We start from the raw sequence: 7,222 nt of genomic DNA, 5'->3' as shown, positions 1-7,222 counted from the left end.
CCATGATCTTATTGAATGGTGGAGCAGGCTCAAGGGGCCGAATGACCTGCTCCTACGTCTTATGTGCTTATGTTCTTATTTGCACGGGCAGTGGGCAAAGTTCACTGCCACCAGCGCTTGCTCGGATGATTACCTCAAGTTGAATCTAATCTTTGTCTCCAACCAAAATTTTCACTAGGGGTTGTTGACTTCATTGTGAATTTGTAAAAAATGTCCCCTTACCTAGATGTATATCACTATGTAGAGGTGGTGCGACACCCAGAACGCTCTAAAGCTAATGCGTCTGAAATAGTACAGGGCAAAGACATGTAGAATGGAAAAGACAAAAAGAAGAACTCCAGTCATCCCTGAAAAACAAAAGACATTGAGTGAATAGTGATTAAAGTTTCACCTGATGGATTATTCTCCACTAATGCACGGCTGAGCAAATCTGAGCTTCCCGACAGTGGCTGTTAATTCTTTGCAAGTCTTTTGGATTAAAGGGTTAATTCAAGGGAAGTATTGACAGGCACCAGGTGGAGCAAAGGAATAAAACACTTGGGGGGAAAAATTCAGTATCGCCCCGTTTGGGGCGCCATTATCGGCTGTGCGCAAAGTTTAGCGCCTGGCGCTAATTATCGCCTCCGACGGCAAACTTGGCTTTTATCGCCCCTGGAGGTGATTGGAGCGCTAAATCAGGCGCTTCACACCTGTCTTAAGGTGCAAGGGCCGAGGAGCGAGGTGCTACCTCAGAGCACTGGCGAAGCAAGGAAGGGCAAATCAAAATGAACCTGCAAAGTGCTGCTCAGTACCCAAAACTCCTGCACACAGCGTTGAATCTCTCCAGAAGTCAGTCTCTCTCTCTCAGAATGCGTGGTGCAAAAATGTCACCAACAAAAAAAGGCAGGAAGCGGTCGCCTTTAAATAGCGCTCCCCCAGTCCCTTTCTGACTGCAAAACGTTCCCCTCAACCTGTCGTTGCCAGCGGCAGTCGGTAAGGCAGGGGCCGCCACTCAATATCCGGTCTGGGGCGCTACCGGGGCGTTGCACGCTCGACTGACGTCACGATCTGCTGGCGCAGGAGATCGTGGCAGTAGTGTTTAGCGTCGCCGCAAAATGTCTAGTTAATTTCGCGAGCGGCGCAAACATCGCAGCGCCCGGGCGCTAGTTGCTTTGCGCCCCATTAGCGCCCTCTTAAGGCACTAACAGGAGGCGCAAACCAACTGAATTTTTCCCCCTTGGAGCTGCATCCAGCCCAAGCTAACTTGGCCAAAATCTCCTCTCTCTCCCCTAGCTGTATGGTCACAAGTTCAAAGACTTTTTAGCTACGAGGAAAGATTGGATAGGCTGGGATTGTTTTCTTTGGAACAGAAGAGGCTGAGGGGAGAAATTGAGTATAAAATTATGAGGGGCCTAGATAGAGTGGATAGTAATTACCTATTTCCCTTAGCAGAGAGGTCAATAACCAGAGGGGCATAGATTTAAAGTAACTGGTAGAAGGATTAGAGGGGAGTTGAGGAGAACTTTTTTCACCCAGAGGGTGGTGGGGGTCTGGAACTCACTGCCTGAAAGGGTGGTAGAGGCAGAAACCCACATCACATTTAAAAAATACTTGTATATGCGCTTGAAGTGCCGTAACCTACAGGGCTACGGACCAAGAGCTGGAAAGTGGGATTAGGCTGGATAGCTCTTTGTCGGCTGGCACAGACACGATGGGCCGAAGGGCCTCCTTCTGTGCCGTAAATTTCTATGATCCTATTCTATGATAGTTTCAATTTCATTTCCAATAGGCAGGAGTCTGCAGCTCTAATCAGTCCATTACTTAACACTAATTGTCACTAAATTAGTATTTCACTCAGAGGAGATGACTACAATGAGAAATGGAACTATTACTGTGTTGTAATATGAGTGCTTTTCTGAGCTTTGGGTGAATGAGGAGATTGGCCTAAGTATCTCATTGTTCCATTCATCAGCACAGATGTAGGGAGACATACAGACCTATAAGGCCCCAGGTTCAAGCCCCGATTAGTGTCGAGTTAGCTGATCACAACTAGGGTAATTACAATTGACATGAGCTTCCCTGGGCTAGGGAGAGAAAGAAAATAACCCCGGGTTTACATTCCAGATTGCTATCCAGGTTAACGGATGGAAAGTGCATGTTGATGGGACAGGGATAGGCACAGGACAGGCTTGGTTGTGGGGCTCCCCACAGTCAAAGAGGCCATCAACACACATTATCCAAGAATGGCCACTTGGCTGCGATCCCGACGGGCTCCCAGCACCAGTGAATATTTGTTGCTGGGCTTGTAGTTAGTTGGCCCGATGCAAGACATTATATGGTACCACAAGCCAACTATTTTGTACACAAGTCTTTCTTTATAAAATTCAGCCTTGAGGGGGGTGGAAGTACCTGTGATATTCTGAAAGAACCACCAGTAGTACTTCAGGGGAAGTTCAGACCTACAGGAAAAAGGAGACACCATGAGTTATGGGATGTAGCAAGGGTGCATTAAATTGAGTAGATCAAAGGTCGTGGGAAACGTTACAGTCTGTTTAGTATTCAAAGTGTGAGCTATTGCAACCTGTCTAATACCACTCACTTCTAGGCCTAGAAAATCAGGTGTAAAATGGGCGCCCAAGTGTCCAATATGACAGGCGGTGTACGCACGCACATTCCACACCGGAAGCGTGCCGCCTGCTATATTGATAAAGGCTGCAGTATATGTGTATCCAGGACCCGCGCCTGAAACAGGCGTTAGTCCTTTTGTATATGCAAATAGGGGTCCTAACGCCTGGCTTAGGACTCCTTCCCAAAATCGGGCAGGGCCTGAACGCAGCTGCCGCCGAGGCCTGCTGTGCTGAGGATAACCAGACCTCCATGCGGCTGACCCTGGAGGTCCTTGAAGGGAGGCCGCCGCCGCCAAAAAAAAAGAAAAGTTACGTTTCGTAGAAAATGCTTACCTGAATGTGGAGGCCTGCTCCTCCCGGCTCCACAGCCGTCCCACAGATCGTTGCCGACTCCCGCTCACCCCCCCCCCGCCTCTCCTGCCTTCCAGGATCTACCCGAAGGCCTGCTGCCAGTGCAGCAGCTGCCCGGGGAATTGATGTCTGCTTCACCGGCGAGCTGCCCAGGGAAGGTCAGGAGGCTAATTTAAAGGAAGCCCGAGGTCCAATTTCAATCTGTTCCGGCACAAGGATGGTTCCGCGCTTAAACATCACTAAAACAGAGATTATCTGGCCATTTAATCTTGTTGCTTTGTGGAACTTTGATGTGTGCAAATTGACTGGCTGTGTTTCCCTACATTACAACAGCGACTACACTTCAACTGTACTTCATTGGCTATGAAGCCCTTTGGGACGTCCTGAGGTTGTGAGAGGTACAGGAAACTCTTTTTTATCCGGCACCAACGGGACCGGCACTGGTGCCGGTTTATCAAAGCCCGGTTTACAGAGAGGTATAGTTAAAAGGTACGAGAGCTCTGTACACAGCAACAAATCCAGGCTTCCCTGTTGCTTAGCAACAGCTGCAGGAACCCCGGCCACAGACCAAGCGTCCCTGTTGCTTAGCAACAAGTGCACGAACCCCCGATTACACAGCCACAGACCCAGGAACGGCCACTAATATGAAGAAAAACTTAACTGAACCTACTCCTGAATTTTGCCGGTTAACCGAGATTTCCGGTTGTTTGGGTGCCGGTAAATCGAGAGTTTCCTGTATTATATAAATGCAAGTTCGTTCTTATTTTGTAATAGTTAAACTTACCCATCATCATACATTGCCTCTGGGAAGAGGCAGGCAAGAACACAGAGCGGGTTGGCAGAGAATATTGACTACGTGAGCTATACTGTGGAGAACTGCAAAAAAGTAAAATAAATGCGTTGTATAATTAAATGTAGTACAGTTCTGAGTTTCACAATCCATAACCAATAAGGGCTGAGTGGTGCAGTGGATTAGACATTTTGTTTCTCACCACTGATCTAAATTCAGATCTAACTCAGATTGAGGGCAGCACGGTGGCATAGTGGTTAGCACTGTTGCCTCACAGCGCCAGAGACCCGGGTTCGAATCTGGCCTCGGATGACTGTCTGTGTGGAGTTTGCACATTCTCCCCGTGTTTGCGTGGGTTTTCTCCGGGTGCTCCGGTTTCCTCCCACAGTCCAAAGATGTGCGGATTAGGTTGATTGGCTATGATAAATTGACCCTTAGTGTTAGGGGGATTAAATACGTGGGGTTACGGGGATAGGGTGGGATATGTGTTGGTGTAGGTGTTACGGGGATCGGGTGGGATATGTGTCGGTGCAGGCTCGATGGGCCGAAATGGCCTCTATCTGCACTGTGGGGTTTCTGTGATTCTGTGATTCTGTGATGGGACGGAAGCTTCCTCTGTCCAATGGCTTTAATCATGTAAGGAACTCATCAAATTACTGGGATTACATAGATTACAGAATCTATGGCTCTGTGTTAAATATGCATTAAGGATGGGCATGGTAGCAAAGTGGTTATATTACTAGCCTAGTAATCCAGAGGTCTGGACTAATGATCCGGAGACATGAGTTCAAGTCCCACCACGGCAGCTGGGGAATTTAAACTCAGTGAATTAAAAAAATCTGGAATAAAAAGCTAGTGTCAGTAATGGTGATCATGTAACTACTGGATTGTCGTAAAAACCCATCTGGTTCACTGAAGGAAATCTGCTGTCCTTACCCGGTCTGGCCTATATGTGCAATGTGGTTGACTCTTAACTGCCCTCTGAAATGGCCGAGCAAGCCACTCAGTTGGCTGAGCACCACCTTCTCAAGGGCAATTGCCAGTGATACCCACATTCCGAGAATGAATAAAAAAGTAACTTTATTTAAGACAGAGCAGCTGAGCCATGCAGAGCCAATCAGTAGTTTGACTGACTGGGTGGCAGATTGGTCTCAGCTCCTCAAAGTGGGGAAGTGAAAAAAAGATCAGACATCCTAATTGCTATCCAGTGACCACTGCATTAAGTAAGTGTCTGTGTATATGTTAGGTAAGAACAGGATCAGATTTGACTGTGATGATCTTGGGGCCATTACATTCAAGCGCAATACTGCCCTCAACCAACATCCACACGCATGCGCCTTCTATTTGGAGTCACTGGAGCAGGAACCGTGGATGGCTTTGTCCCTCCCGATTACAGGTGCCGAGACCAATTGCAGCAACCCTTCTTCTGCCCCAGTTGAGATGAGCTAGTTTAGCACAGGCCAGGGATGGAGACTTGGGGGGAGAAATTCAGTATCGCCCCGTTTGGGGCGCGATTATCGGCCGTGCGCAAAGTTTAGCACCTGGCGCTAATTATCGCCTCCGACGGCAAACTTGGCTTTTATCGCCCCTGGAGGTGATTGGAGTGCTAAATCAGGCGCTACACACCTCTCTTAAGGCGCAAAGGCCGAGTAGTGAGGCGCTACCTCAGCGTGTTGGCGAAGCTCATGTGATGTCAGTCAGCAATGGAACACAGACACACTGGCGCCGGCCAGTTCTTAAAGGGGAGGGTCTATCTTGCTCTCCATCCACATCCTGCTCATTGCAGCCTTGAATCTCGGCCAGGAGAGACCTGTACATCAAATCTGCTGGAAAGAACAATGGAGAGACCCAGGGAAAGAGCTCAGAGTGCAGCCCCCATAGTCTCTTCTAAATCGATACAAGGAAGGGCAAATCAAAATGAACCTGCAAAGTACTGTTCAGTACCCAAAACTCCTTCACACAGCGTTGAATCTCTCCAGAAGGGTGTCTCTCTCTCTCTCTCTCTCTCTCTCTCTCTCGCTCTCTCAGTATGCGTAGTGCAAAAATGTTACCTTTAAATAGTGCTCCCCCAGTCCCTTCCTGATTGCAAAACGCTCCCCTCAACCTGTTGTTGCTAGCGGCAGGCGGTAAGGCAGGGGGTGCCACTCAATATCCGGTCCAGGGCGCTACCAGGGCATTGCGCACTCGACTGACGTCACGATCTGCCGGCGCAGAAGATTGTGGCGGTAGTGTTTAGCGCTGCCGTAAAATGTCTAGTTAATTTTGTGAGCGGCGCAAACATCGCCGTGCCCGGGCGCTAGTTGCTTTGCGCCCCATTAGCGCCCTCTTAAGGCGCTACCGGGAGGCGCAAACAACTGAATTTTTCCCCCTTGGACCCTTCTGTCCTGTTTGGTCAGTTTCATGTTGGCCACTTCCACACTGGTAATTAACGACTGAGACATTGGGCTAGCTTTGTCGATGTTCCTTTTAAACAGAGGTTGCTGTCAGCAGGGTCTCCATTGACCGGTATGCCCAGTATTAAAACATCTCTCACCCGAGAATAAGGCAGCAGCCATTGCGACCCAACGATGGAAGTCAACGGCGGAATCAAAGGGAATGTAACGATTGAGGAACGTTTCACGCAGGACAGTGATGAGGTTCCGGCACATGGTGAGAAGGATGTAGGAGTACATGAACGAGACAGGGGCTGCTGATCCCCGGGCAATGATGAGACCAGCTCTTGTGGTCTGAGGCACCCCAGAGTGTTCTCTTAAGACCGCATAATCTGAAGAGAAAGGGTGCAATTATCAACTTGTCGCAGACAATGAATTTATTCACCACAGTTCAACATGTACAAGACATCATCTGTTTATCTAACTGCCAATATAAATAATTGATTAAGCGATAGTTTTTTGTCTGTTTTTTTGTTTTTCATACAGACCCCAGCATCTGCAACATTTCACCCCTTGTGACCCCACCTCATTGTTCTTTGATGTAATGTTTTCCTGACTGACCTGTTTGGACACCATTTACACCTTTGATTGCTGTGACTATCTCTCTGCCAAGGTGTGATAAATGGCAGTTAGAAAGATTACCTGTAAACATCTGACATTATTCTCTGACTATATAAGCTGTGTTTTTATGCATCTCTACAATTCACCTGACGAAGGAGCAGCGCTCCGAAAGCTTGTGTTTTCAAATAAAGCTGTTGGACTATAACCTGGTGCTGTGTGATTTCTTACATTTGTCCACCCCAGTCCAACACCGGCATCTCCACACCATTAAAACATCTTCACAGCCAATGAATTTAAATATAGTCATTGTTGTTACACAGGCAAATATGGAAGCCAATATGTGCACACCAAGATCCCAAAAGCAGCAAGTGTGATGAATGATTAGTTAATCCATTTTGGTAGCATGGGTTGAGAGATTAATTTATTCACCACAGTTCAACCTGTTCAAAATATTATACCTGTTTACATAATCAGCAATATAA

At 47.8% G+C, this 7,222-nt stretch overlaps 1 pseudogene; it reads right to left on the bottom strand.

The window, feature by feature from the left end:
• Positions 1 to 222: 222 nt before the first annotated feature.
• Positions 223 to 7,222, bottom strand: part of LOC147081743 (dual oxidase 2-like) — a 102,262-nt pseudogene continuing 95,262 nt past the window's right edge.

This window comes from Somniosus microcephalus, unplaced genomic scaffold (assembly GCF_052327205.1).
Source record: "Somniosus microcephalus isolate GS21.2 unplaced genomic scaffold, FLI_Smic_1.0 scaffold460, whole genome shotgun sequence".
In the NCBI taxonomy this organism is placed as follows: domain Eukaryota; kingdom Metazoa; phylum Chordata; class Chondrichthyes; order Squaliformes; family Somniosidae; genus Somniosus; species Somniosus microcephalus.
Note: the sequence above shows the minus strand (reverse complement) of the source record. Positions and strands in the feature narration are given on the sequence as shown.